The sequence below is a fragment of the Saccoglossus kowalevskii genome, chromosome 16, assembly GCF_978046115.1.
Source record: "Saccoglossus kowalevskii chromosome 16, keSacKowa6.1, whole genome shotgun sequence".
Lineage (NCBI taxonomy): Eukaryota > Metazoa > Hemichordata > Enteropneusta > Harrimaniidae > Saccoglossus > Saccoglossus kowalevskii.
Window position 1 is genome coordinate 28390324 of NC_140656.1, and position 15142 is coordinate 28405465.

At 39.0% G+C, this 15142-nt stretch overlaps 1 protein-coding gene across 1 annotated transcript in view; it reads left to right on the forward strand.

The window, feature by feature from the left end:
* Positions 1–27: 27 nt before the first annotated feature.
* LOC102807463 (uncharacterized) overlaps positions 28–15142 on the forward strand; it is a 30558-nt gene continuing 15443 nt past the window's right edge. Inside the window, exon 1 of the mRNA XM_085491314.1 lies at positions 28–156. The gene's annotated coding sequence lies outside the window, so the exon portion shown is untranslated. The remainder of the gene's footprint in view (positions 157–15142) is intronic.

Genomic DNA, 15142 nt, shown 5'->3' on the forward strand with positions numbered 1-15142 from the left:
GGCCAAAATCTGTTTTGCACTTTAGGGCATAGTTTACTGCATGGCATGACTGCATGTACGTTTTAAAACAAGTGAACTGATATATTTCAGGGATACATTGTCATAGCATCACATCGTCAATGATATGGATCACCTTATTATCATGCATTTTTAGAAGTAAGTATTAGTAATCTATGCAAACTCAAACTCGGGAATCAACTCTATTTGTTATAACAAAAAAGGAAGATTCATTAGAATCCTGTATGATGCTTTTTAGTCCCCGTTCGGACGCAGTCCGAAAACGGGGACTTATGTTTTGCCCTGTGTGCGTCCGTCCGTCCGTCCGTCCGTGCGTCTGTGCGTCCGTGATCACCTGTATCTCGAACATGCATGGACCGATTAAGTTCAAACTTCACTCATACATCACACCTTATATGGGACATATGCACATGCATTTTTTTCATGATCCGATTAACGATAGCCGAATAGCGGCCATTTTAAGGCCGAAAATGCATTGAAATCGCACATTTTCACCATTCCGGACCCGGATCTCAGTTATGCATGGACGGATTTCATTCAAATTTGGTACATACATTAAACATAATAGGACCTTGATGCACGTCATTTTTTTTTTTCGGATCAAGTTCGAAATAGCCGACTGGTGGCCATTTTGTTTTAAAGAATTCAGTTCTGGATCCGTATCCGAGACATGTCTGGATTGATCAAGTTCAAACTTCACACACACAAGGTACATCATGTCACAAATATGTATGTGCATTTGTTTCATGATCTCATTAATGATAGCCGAATAGCGGCCATTTTAAGGCCGAAAATGCATCAAAATCGCACATTTTCACCATTCCGGACCCGGATCTCAGTTATGCATGGACGGATTTTGTTCAAATTTGGTACATACATTAAACATAATAGGACCTTGATGCACGTCATTTTTTTTTTTGGATCGGGTTCGAAATGGCCGACTGGCGGCCATTTTGTTTTAAAGAATTCAGTTCTGGATCCGTATCTGAGACATGCTTGGATTGATCGAGTTCAAACTTCACACACACAAGGTACATCATGTCACAAATATGTATGTGCATTTGTTTCATGATCTCATTAACGATAGCCAAATGGCGGCCGCTTTAAGGCCGAAAATGCATTGAAATCGCACATTTTCACCATTCCGGACCCGGATCTCAGTTATGCATGGACGGATTTCATTCAAATTTGGTACATACATTAAACATAATAGGACCTTGATGCACGTCATTTTTTTTTTCGGATCAAGTTCGAAATAGCCGACTGGCGGCCATTTTGTTTTAAAGAATTCAGTTCTGGATCCGTATCCGAGACATGTCTGGATTGATCAAGTTCAAACTTCACACACACAAGGTACATCATGTCACAAATATGTATGTGCATTTGTTTCATGATCTCATTAACGATAGCCAAATGGGGGCCGCTTTAAGGCCGAAAATGCATTGAAATCGCACATTTTCACCATTCCGGACCCGTATCTCAGTTATGCATGGATGGATTTTGTTCAAATTTGGTACATACATTAAACATAATAGGACCTTGATGCACGTCTTTTTTTTTCGAATCAAGTTCGAAATGGCCGACTGGCGGCCATTTTGTTAAAGAATTCAGTTCTGGATCCGTATCCAAGACATGTCTGGATTGATCAAGTTCAAACTTCACACACACATGGTACATCATGTCACAAATAGATATGTGCATTTGTTTCATGATCTGCTTAACAATAGCGGAATGATGGCCATTTTAAGGCCGAAAATGCATCAAAATCACATATTTTCACAATTCCAGAACCGGATCTCAGTCATGCATGGATGGATTTTGTTCAGATTTAGCACAATGTGTTGTACATATGCAGGTGCATTTCGGTCATGATCTGCTTTGAATGTATATGTCACTCAAATATGAACGGAACGGGGACGTGTCATTGACAATGACTTGTTAAATAAGTTAGCTAGTATTAAATTATTTCAACTGTGCTTTGATGTCGGTAATAGTCTTACTACATGATGAAACGCTAGTATGCCAATCTCTTGGATGAATATTCTCTGTTGCCCTTAGTATACATCTGCAGTAAATATTTGCAACCATTAATTGGTTGCTTCTTTTTATTATTTTAGAGCATCAGTGTCACAATGTGTATTTTCATATTTTTATAATAATTAGAGGTTGATGTTGTGACAATAAATTTGCTAGTATTTGGTGAACAAGCTTGGTAGTCATACACGAACTTGAATAAATATATTGTCACTCTAAAGAAAGCATTTTCAGTTCTTTCAGTATTTTTCTTGTCAAACTTGGATTAGATATATTGTTGTACTAGGTTATATTACTCTATGAGGAATATTTAGATCATTAAAATACATGTACCGGTAGTATTTATCTGCTAACATGAATTGTTTACTACAATTACATCTTTTACAGCTATATTTTGTTTATTACTTGATAGGAGGGCTGATGAAATTAAAAACAACCTAGCGGCCAAGTTGTTGACATTTTGCATTAATATATTTACAAAGACAGACATGACAGATTATAGTAGCAAGCGTGTGTGTAAATACTTTATCAGATATTTGCACTTACTAACCCTGCTTTTCATGAAGTCAACATACTTGAAATGAAAATACTGTGAAGTCATGAAAATCATGTAAAGCTTTTAGTGAGAATCAAATCTACTCTTACAGAATTAAATGACGATGACATTTAAGTCAGTTAATACGCAGTTCATTCAGTATGTGTGATAGATGAACTACGTATTTGTTTCAATAGCTGATTGGCATTGACATTACAAGATCGGACATTATGGATTATTATGGATGAAGTTGTATGTATCATAGATCCTTCCAAACTGCGGCAGCATATCTACATCAGAGTATTTTATTAAAATATGGATCCAAGCCTTATTATGCTTATAAGTATATTCATAACTCGTCATATCAGCAACTTTGCAAGAAGTCTTTGCAAACAGTATGTTTGCAAATTTACAGCAAAGTTACTCTTCTTTGCAAGGAAATTCGACAGCAACTATTTGCAGGAAGACATGCATTTTCATAATATGTACTTTGCGTAGATCTCTTGTTAATATTCGTTGAAAATGATTTTTTCGAAATGTTCGTGAAAACTACCAGCCTAGTTGCTGTGATAATGATGTTTTCATGGGAGTCGATGTCTTGTGTATTTATCACAAAGATCTTCCCTTTCGCTGGCAGAGTTAAGAAGCGAGTGTTTTCCAGGCAAAATGTTTGTCACGCAAAAAGACTAATAAATCAAACTGCAGGCTGAAAACCGTATATTTTTTAAAATCGTTTGTTTTATTACTTGATTTCCTTGAGTCGTATAACTTCAATCATCTCAAATAGCAGACTTGTATCAGTTGCAAGGGGTTTTTGCTAAAAGGCTCGTATTCTAATTTAGGAATAATTTTAAATATTTCCTATTTTGTTTTGAGATGCCGCAAATACTCGAAGCTTTCTTTGAATATTACTCAATTAGAGCCCGCTTAATACATGGTTAAAAGTAGATAAAAAATTATAAGCTTTATATTTATGTATTCATTTTCCTCTCAGTGATTTCCAATGGAGTCGCAACAAATGATGTATGATGTAGGTAATGTAGGTTGAGTGCATGGAAGCTCGCCTAAAAGCAATCTCGTAATATATCTATAATTTCAAATAATCTCCCAACTTACCCTAGCACTAAGCCTACATTCGAGTTTTGGTTGTCCTCTGAAACGTACATATGCATTACATTTTCAGTATTTCCCATTTATAATTACGGAATACTTTTTTTGTACATGTACATGTACTGCCAAATCCATCTTTATGTGATAGGTATTTTTGATGGTTAAAAACCTTTCACTTAGGTAACCGGGATTCGGTCGTTTCCATGCTAGGCTGACAAAAGACACACACAAGCTTCGTTCATGTTCCCAAAACGATTCTCTGCCAAGTTTTCACCCGAGACAGCATTAAGTCAATCTTTATTTCTTGTCACCCCTTAACCAATTACAATCAGTATAAGAGACTCCAAGGCCTTGCCTTCCAACAAACAACCAATCACATGAAAGTTTTACACATCATAATCAATTAATTACTCGTCAAGCTGTCTAGAGAAAACATTTCTATATATTGTCAACGCTAACTAATATTGATGGGGTAATAGTCTCGCACTAACATTCCACAAAGATCCCACCTTAGTTAAAATCGCAAACAACATTGGTTTAGAATTACAGCTACTGTCTTGTATCTTAAAAACTGCAGAGTCATAAGATGTTTTTGGTTGATTTCGACCAGCTCGCCATCTGGTCTTGTCATTAACCTTTATCAGTATTTGTCATGGCAACCACTGTCAAACTGACTGAAATATAAATCATGATACAACCCCCTGTTTTACATTCTGCATGTTCTCCGAACATACCGTTCCAATACCAAGGATGTCATCACATTTATATTTCACACGTCAAATACATCAACAATTGTTAAGCAAGTAAAATACACACTAATATAACAAAATACATAGTTTCAAATGAGTAAATACAATGATTACATATGGTAATTATAATTTCAAATAAAAAGCTATAAATTTAAACACTACTGTTATGATTCTAAAATACAATAGTTATATATATTTAAATAAAAAGATTATGAGGTTAAATACATTGGTTATATTTTCGAATATCCTACTCTATCAAGGAGAGGTGCCAGCACTTCACTTGCTATCCCAATTATTCAGTATTGGGTTCCCTATCTACTACATACTAGTAATATCCCTGGGAATCTCTGTATATACTTCAGATAGACCTACCAATAATCTATAATGATTCCCCACCCCTTCCACAGCCATGCACTTACTATCTTTCCACTTTGGTATCTTAACGGCTTTGGGCAAAAGAATTACACGTTCTACACCATGAAATTTGTATTTTAAATCACCCCATTCGATATTCAACACGAACGAAATTATACCACGTTCAACTGTTAAATTCTCGATCACGAGTCGCTTTGCAAAGGCCAAATGACTCGGAGACACGTACAGGGTCATAACATTTACCAAGACATACAGCTTGTCATTGGATATCTCTAAAATTAACTTAGTACGGGGCAATTTAGGTGCACGATACATTATAGAGCGATTACGATAACACTTGCACAATCGAATAACCGCCAATATTAATAAGAATCCTGAACACATTAAAATCAGAATTAACGTTTCATTTCGAAGTTGGATCATGGAACTCTTCAAATCTCGCAAGGGGTGGTCCGTAATTAACTCGTCCACTGGCAAATATAACGTTTTAGCCCGGGCCCTGGGAAGGGTTGCAATCAATATGCTCAAAGTTCTCACCTTACAAACTGTATATACTGACAAAATCAGTGACCCTGTGCATATAATAGCCAGAATGGTTTCCATTATAGTAATAGTTTTGACTTCCAAAAACGGTAAGGCAGGGGTTTCATCCGTAATGTCGCTAAATAATTTGTCTGCTTTAGAATAATAAATTGGTTTATTTTTCCTTAATAAATCTGCCGTTCTGTTTAAATCTACCACCAAACGTGCGTCAGAACGTACAATTTCCTCGAAATTCCCTCTGTTAATGGTGATGTTAGGGAGTTGTACTCGCCAAGGATTTTCATACATCGATTCTCTCGTAATTTCTGTCAAATCATCTGGGTCATAAAAGGGTATTAAAAATGGCAAATTTACCGGATGCAGAAACGTGGGGGCCTCGTCTTCTGTGCAACTGGTTAACAATGGCGATATATAGTAATTGTCGGATTTTATAGCGCATCCACAGGGCAATTTAATTATACACATTGTACAACCTTCAATAGGCTCAGGGCTTTTATCCCCGCTTGCTATTAACCATTTTGTATCATTGCTATTCACCAAAATATTCCCCTGTCCGATTTCGAGAATCTTAGGATCGTATACTGGGTTGAGTATTAAATCTATTTTACATGTGTTATGAATTTCCTCTTTATTATCATAGAACAAGGCCTTCATTCACGACGACTTACGCATATTTATCATGGTAATTACAGAGGGACAATCTTTTACTGTCAGACCAGTACAAGACGAAATTTGGTCTGTACTCATTTCAATGTAGTAAGTCTCATCTTCATTAACCCCAAAATACTCTGCAACTGACGTTACCTTCGTGCGCCCGTTCTTTGCTGTATTATTGTTGAAATGCTGAGGTTTGTCACCTAAATCATAAGGGAGGGGCATAGGCATGACTATCACTTTATACACTTCGAATATGTCGTTTTTTATTGTAATGGGGATTCCAACCTTTATGTACACATTATTGTCTGTACGCCGAAATGTCACTCGCATTATGGTAATAATAATTCAAATTCGTGTATGCTATATCAAAATTAGGATATTTCTTTCGTAGTTTCTTTCGCACTGCCCTTAAAGCATCCCCTAACACTCTCGGTCCTACCAACTGCAAAGGTAACCTTTCTTGTAATAACACGTCAATCGAACTCACCCTACGTTGTGTCTCCCTTTCAAGTAACTGTAACGCTTGCAGCCGTTGAATAGCATATCGAAACATTAAATGTGTGGATCGCCGTTCATAATTTAATTCTTTTTCTAACGCCTCTTGATTTAGTTCCATTCTGTTCAAGCGCTTTCTCCATTGCGATAAATCAGATACGATCGAATAAATGGTCTCATGATTTTCCTTAATCCCATTCAGAGCATTCTCTATTCTTTTATTCGTTGTGAAAACATATGAATTCAAATCATCTTCGTACGCAACAATTTGATCTGTCATAACCTCGGTGGAACTTTCCAATGCCGCTACATGTCGTCTCAAAATATTTACGTCGTTCGACGTGGCCGTTCCGAACAAAGATTTCGATACCTTCCCTACAAAGTCTAATAATCCCCTTTTTTGTCGTTCATTTCCCAAATTCTTTTTCTCTATCTTTGGAAATAACACACGAATCGCTCGTTCATCTCTCGAAATATGATACATATAGAACTTATTCTGTTGTTCGACTAACTTTAAAGTTTCCCCGTATTCCTCACAAAACTTCAGAATGAGGTGAACTGTTTCGTTCGAACATAATGACCCATTCACACTCATCATAGGAATATCTAAATAAGGTATTGCGAACGTACATGTATGATGCCAGTATTGCTACCCGTTCAAACAATACTCCATAATTGGGGCGCAGAACATAATCTCTCATCTGCACAGACGGTTTCCATCGTACGACCAGTAATACACTAATAAATATCAACGCTATTCTCATCTTGACATCAATTTCTCGGGAGACGCACTATAAATTAGTAATGAAATGAAAAGAAAGGGGTATGACACATGATAAATGAAAAATTCGTGGCCAATTCTCAATTTGCGTGGTCGAATGGTAGAATTAAGTACCCACCTAAAGCGTTTCCTATGTTCTCATCAAATTGTCCATGGCGTCATCGCCCGGCGTCTTCATGAAAGTGTGACCCCCAACACCAAACCCGTACGTAGCTACATGTATAGTGTGGACATCACACCTCCATGTAATTTAAACTTAGGCTTTATCATGGATTCTTTCCACGCTCTTTGAGAAATGATCTCGTATGAATGAATTCGTTAAGTATTATCGTTAGTAATGAATGATGTGCGTCCCAGGGCCTAAATAACACTCGTCTTGTCACACACTAATCTCTTTTTACTTCTAAACCATTAATCAACTTTTCCCGCCTTCTTTTATTCGCTTTTGTCGACCCCATAAGGGGTATCGGATGGTCTTCTAAAAATAATCTCGCCTGTTCGTTTAAATTCTCATAACATTCCCAAGAAGATACTTTTTCGAACGTGCGATATGGGCCGTGCCACCGATGTTCTAGTTTTTTACTCAATCCCGATGTTGCTTTAGGCGTGTACAAATAAACAATATCCCCAACTTGGAACGTACTTTCTTTCGCTCTCCTGTCAAAATAATATTTCATTTTTTCTTGATTAGCCTCAATGCATTTTAAAGCAGTCTCATGGGCAACCTTTAATTTTTCTTTCAGTAATTCCGCATAATCTCGGGGTACCTTATTCTCTTGTTCTGGTTCTAATAACACTGTGTCTATTGGCAACGTCGCCCGTCTCCCATATGTTAAGTAAAACGGTGTTTCTTGAATCGTTTCCTGTTTAGTTACTCTATACGCAAATAACGCGGCCGGTATAAATACATCCCAATCTTCCTGTCTAGAGTCGCAAAACATACTTAATCCTCTTTCTCCCAAGGGGTATCTCTGTAGGTCTCCCAAAGCGTAATTTTATGTAATCCGTGATATGCCCGAGTGGTTTTGAGGCTCCTGCCCGACATAAAAAATGCGTATTGGGTTACAAGGTCAATTGCTTTTTAATGACCTGTGGTAAACTGATACTGCAGGAACATTACACTTGGTTGGCCCTAACTACTGTAGTGCTCCATCTGGATAGCCTGTACTACCATAAATTACAGCTTGGATAGCTGTGAGTGTTTGACAACTACTTAAATAAACTACTTGGCTGACCGTGAATACCATAGGATGCATGAGGGGTTTTCACCAACTACTAAAATATGCTGTTTGGCTGGCAGTAACTACCATGAGACAACTTTCAGATAACTGATACTACAAATATATCATATTTGCCTGCCCCATGTTCAAGTAGCTTCGCAATGGCTCTGACAGAATGCATATATTTTTGGTTAGGCTCTACATTATGACATCTAATTACCTGCAAAACACAGTACTGCAGGGGCTCTACAAACGTATAATTGTGTATAGTAGTGATATATATCTTGTATTCTGAGGCTTTATCTTCTATGCTGCAATAATAAAAAAAAACATGGTAAGCTTACATGTCATGTACATGTCTTCTCAGTCTCCTATCAAGACCCTCCACCCTGGGGCCCAATAATCTGTTCTTCAGACTTTTCTGATTCCTCCTCTTCTTCTTCCCCTTGTTCCAACTCTGCCGCCTCCTCTGCCACCTCTGACTGCTGTACCATCACTCCTGCCATGATCCCATCTTTTTCTGGACTCTTGAAGATCATTTTCACTGGTCTGTGTTGTCTTGGGTCTGTCTGGGCAACCTGTGGCCACATGGTGGTAGGGCAGAAAACAGCCCTTGCATAGGTTGATGCTACACTCCTGACATCTGAACACAGTCGATACAGGGCAACCTTTCCTTGTTTTTCTCCCTAACTGAATGCACCATCTGCAGGATGAGCCACGGGAGCGCTGACTATGTACTAAATGGTGGTTTTTGAATGAGCTGATCACAGGTTCAGAATTTCTGGTATGCTGTTTTCGGGATGAAAAACCACCAACCAGTGCCATGCCAACTTCAATTTGGAAGGCTTTGTGCATTTTCTTTGGATCCACTGATTCTTTGTACAGGATCCAGCTGTTGCATATAGCAGTATCCAGAAGGTAGAAAAAAAATATACTTCCACCATTTCTTTGACTGACGCTGGGCTGTATAATAGGACCTGAGTTGGTTTGACTTGTCAACTCCACCCATGTACAGATTGTAGTCATAAATTGCTTCTGGGGAAGGTAAAGAGTATGCTACTTTCCTGCCAGTATCTGGTGAGCGCACAAAACGGGTAACTCTTTGATTCTCGGTTCTATAGCCCTCATAGTATGTTGTCAGTATATTCAGGAGGTTGGAGTCCTTCCATGATATAGCCACCACTGTATCCTTTTGTCTGGATACAAACTGTCCCCTCTCTAAATTTGTTATTGCCTTGTGATTTGAATTTTTCTTGGGGTTGGTACGGAGGGCATTTGGAAATCCCACTCTATCTTGCCTAACGCTGCCAACCACATATATTTCATGATTTTCTAGCAGGTAACTCACCATGTCTACACTGGTATAATAACTGTCAGTGTACAGGACATGATGGCATCCCCTAATGTCAACGATAAGCCTTTCACACAGATCTCTTATTCTGGACACATCCCTTCTATACTTCTCATGACTACCAGTAATTGACATGATCTCAATCCTGTAGTTGTAGCCTGATTTGCTATCAGCCAAGGCATATATTTTGAATCCCTTAGCATGGGGTTTTCCCTGGATAAAAACTGTAGGTACTCCTCCATAACGACCCTTGTAGCCAACAATAGATTCATCTATGCTAACCTGGCGATGCATGTTGTAACATTCCCGGGAATTGGTGAAGACAGCATCCAGTACTGGCTGTACTTTATACAGAGGCGCTTCTTTTCTCCTTTCTCTGCGTTCTTCATCATTGACTATATTCATTGGGTCAGTTTCTGGGTTGTTACAGTGAAAATACTGCATCAGTTTTTGGTACCTGTTGCGGCTCATAACATTGGCAATGTAGTCATTTCTTATAGCTTGGTAGGTGGACCAGTAGTCTGCTATCTCTGGTTTTGAATCAACACCCATGATGGCAATTATTCCAATCAGTGCACTTATTTCTTCACTGCTAGCTGGAGACCAGAATCTATTCCCTCCATTCTTAGTGATGCACCAGGTTGCATAACTGTTGGTTTCTTTCCATAATCTTTTCACCAGGGATCTTGGAAAGATGGAATAGAAAGCATCAATGGGTTTTGCACCCTCACCCAAATCAATGCTTGGTCCAGGTGTGTTACCAGTGAAGGGCTGTGTATGGCGTTTTTTTAGCATTGTACTCCATCCATCATCATCTATCCTACTACTGTCGTCTTCAGACTCAGAGTAGTGTGCTGGTTCAGTATATACTGTTTTCCAGGTGTTTTCTATAAATTTGGCATTGTGGTTACGTAATCTTAACCGTGCCATCTCTTCATCTTCAGATGAAAAACCACCTATTTCACTCCCTGATGAGGAATCTACTGGAGGTGGTGGGGATGGTGAGGACATGTATGAACCATCATCATCGTCAGAAGTACTGCCATGTACCAGTGCATGGCTTACAATTATCCCCTGCATTTCTGGTAGTGGTTGCTCCCTACTTTCTGATGGTGGTGGGTCTATATTTTCTGGTGGCGGTGGGTCTACACTTTCTGCAGATGTGTCATTGCTTGTATCCATCTTTTCCTCATTTTCAATGTCACTAACAATTGCATCTTTTTCAATATCCCCTTTTTTCTGCTGTTTTTGTCGCACTTTCCCAGACCTGGTTGTTGAAGGCTCTGTAAGGAGAAGCTTTTCTGCATCAGTAAGCTGCAATGAGGACATGCTTCATGCAAGTGGCTCACAGTTGGACCAATTCCTGTAATAACAATGAATGAGAACCCACTGTTACTGACAGGAAACAGGTTTCCATGCATATAAGGGAGGGTGCAGAAGGAAGGGCACTTGGATAGAGAAATCAGCGTGTCCTCCTGCAACTCTCCTGGACACCATAAAATAAACGCCATGCAAAGGAATCACACATAAATGACAGTAGTGCATATCAAAAATATTTGCATTCTAGCAGAGCCAACATGTAGTTATCAATTTTTCATACCGCCCCAGTATGGATATTTTATAGTGTGGATGAACCAATGCTTTTATATGTGTACTTGCTACCAGCAGAGTTGAACTGGCATGCACTCAGGCCATGCTCAGTGGTATGAAACAGTAGCCTCGTGTATCCATTACGGTATTTTATGTAGTTAGCTTTGACTGATCAGCACTCAGGCTATGCTCAGCGGTATGAAACAGTAGCCTCGTGTATCCATTACGGTATTTTATGTAGTTAGCTTTGACTGATCAGCACTCAGGCTGTGCTCAGCGGTATGAAACAGTAGCCTCATGTATCCATTACGGTATTTTATGTAGTTAGCCTTGACTGATCAGCACTCAGGCTATGCTCAGCGGTATGAAACAGTAGCCTCCTGTATCCATTACGGTATTTTATGGAGTTAGCCTTGACCGATCAGCACTTAGGCTATGCTCTGTGGTATGAAACTGTAGGCTCGTGTATCCATTACAGTATTTTATGTAGTTAGCCTTGGCTGAACTGTACTTACCAGTTCTCAGCATGAGCTGTGTACGGGTTTCTTGCAATTCAATGTAGACAAAATTCAACGGGAGAGCTGACAAAAACACGTCCTGTTTTATCCTCAGGAATGCACCAAATAAACAGGATTAGTGAAAAATATTCCCTTGAGTCACCTCTATATGCTAACATGGTTGGCTGCAGGATATATGATATCCCTGACCCAGGGGTGCTGCCAGACCCCACATGTTCAAGACTGCATATTTCTGCAACTTGGGCAATGAACCAGTGATCACTCAATTACATTTTGCTGCACTGTGGGAGGTAATCTCAAATTAGGTTGGGCAAATCACCGGCTACTAAAAATTACATTACGGTGTTTCTTGAATCGTTTCCTGTTTAGTTACTCTATACGCAAATAACGCGGCCGGTATAAATACATCCCAATCTTCCTGTCTAGAGTCGCAAAACATACTTAATATTTGAATTAATGTTTGATTAAAACGTTCCGTATTCGCGTTACATTGTGGGTTATATGGCGTCGTGTTTGCTTTTCTGATTCCAAACATTTGGCAGGTCGCTTTGATTACTTCCGACAAGAAATTTTGACCCCTGTCTGACAAGAGACATCTTGGTGCTCCGTACCTGCATATAATTTCATCAAATAGAATCCTAGCTGTTGTTCGAGCATTCATGTTTTCCGTCGCGAACGCCTCAGCCCATTTCGTAAAATAATCAGTAAACACGATAATATACCGATTTCCCGCCCGAGTTTTATGCATGGGTCCAATAAAATCAACTCCGACCCTATGCCAAGGGGCTTCTATTTTTAACGGTATCAAGGGGGCCTTGGAGCGTAGTTTAGGAGATTTCCTAGTGGCGCAATCTACACACGTAGACACCCAACTATGGATTTCAGAAGCCATTTTTGGCCAATAATAACGCTGCCTGATTGAAGCATAAGTTCTTGCAAACCCAAAATGACCTGCCGTTACTTCATTGTGAAATTGTTCTAAAACGCGATTTCTTAATTTATGCGGAATGACTAACTGTTTTACGCAATCCTGTTCTTTACTAAATTTACCCTTGGGGAACCAGAGGTGATATAATTTTTCATTTTCCATAACATATTCGTCTCTAGTATATGCTAATATTCGCGCCTTGCGCGGTTCAGGCGGTAGGGTCCCGTTTATTAAATAATCTATTATTTGGCTTATCTCTGGGTCGGCTCGTTGCATTTCGCTAACATTACACCAGCCTGTGTCTGCAGGCGTTCCACCGACTACATTTACTGTTCCTTCATTATTAATTTCCGGTTGGACTTTATCAGTTACTAAGGATACTATTCCAATCAAATCATCGCCTTCCTCTAATTCTGTAATCGTTTGGGGCCCCTCATAGGTACGTCTAGACAATGCATCCGCGTTTTGGTGAATCTTACCGGGCCTATGTACAACTTCAAAATCATACTGTTGTAGGGCAATGACCCACCTTCCGATTCGGCCCTTAGGTCTTACTAACCCAAATATATACTTTAAACTTGAGTGATCTGTTATTACCTTGAACTTTGCGTGCCTTAAATACGGGTCGAAATATTTAATTCCTACCACTACGGCCAAAGACTCTAATTGTGTTATAGGATAATTACGCTCTGCCGGGGTCAACGCCCGCCCGCCATACGCAATAACTCTCTCACGTTCGTCTTGTATTTGCGATAAAATAAAACCGATGGCTTGGCCAGAGGCGTCGCAACTTAATATAAATGGCTTCTCAAAATCGGGGTATGCCAATATAGGCGGATTTGTTAGCGCTTCTTTCAGCTGTTTGAATGCCTGTTGACATTCTTCCGTCCATTCAAGCGCAATATTTTTGCAAGTCATTGTATTCAAAGGCCTGGCTATTTTCGCATATTGGAACACTAACTTTTTATAATAATTACAAATACCTAAGAATCCTCTCAAACTTCTTACATCACGTGGAACGGGGAAATCCCTTATGGCTGCACATTTTTCTGGATCTGCTCTGATACCGTCCTTACTTATCACGTGACCTAAATATTTAACCTCTCTACACGCAAAATTACATTTTGATAACTTCAGTTTTAAATTAGCCTTTCTTAACCTTTGGAATATTTGATTTAGGTCCCCCAAATGTTTCTCAAAAGTATCGGAAAATACGATTATATCATCTAGATAAACTAAACAACTCTTCCAATTCAATCCCCTAAGCACAATATTCATGAGCCGTTGAAATGAATGTCCACTCCCAGCGACCCCCATCGGACATCGGTTAAATTGATAATTCCCAGCATGGGTCGTAAATGTAGTGAGTTCACGACTATCTGGATGTAGGTCTAATTGGAAATATCCACTTTTTAGATCAAGCGTCGAAAAATATTTGGGTTTGGCTATTCCTAAGGAGTCAAAACAATCCACTATTAAGGGTAAGGGGTATGGTTCTAATTTTGTGATTGCATTCAACTTCCTATAGTCGACACAGAATCAATAAGCACCCCCAGGTTTCGTAACCAAGACAACCGGAAAACTCCATTCCGAAACAGAAGGTGAAATTATATCTTCAGATAACATATCATTAATTTGTTTTTCAATCTCCGATCTTTTTTGAGGAGTGACCCTGTATGGCCGACAACTAATTGGGTCGGGGTCGCCTACTAATCTTATTCTATGTTGGATTAATTTTGTGTGACCCATGTGTTCGGCAATTTCAGCAAATATATCTCCATTCATATTTAGGAATTTCCTTAACCTTTCTTTTTGTTCAGAGTTTAAATCTGCCCTCGCCATGTCAATATTGAAAGGGTTTACTGTTTCACTAGGGTGATCATCGTACTTGAACTCATTCAAACTTAAGTGCTCCCCCTCTGAGCCGACGTTAATTATGCCAGTATCCGGGGTCAAACATTGTATCATTCCAACTTTAATGCCTCGAGGAATTTAAATTTCTGTGTCTAACGGATTCATTACTCTAATTGGCACCTTATTTTTATGTATTTCAAAAATGCCTTTTGCAGTCAATAACCCGTACTTAGGTAAATTATTCACGCACTTATTTTCTGCAATTACCCTGTTTGGATAATGATATCGAGTTTTACAAGTCATAATTTGCTGTGTCTTGGGAGGAATTGTAATACTATTTTGTGTCCATATTGGCGACTTCGGTCTCAAATGAAACTTTCGGGA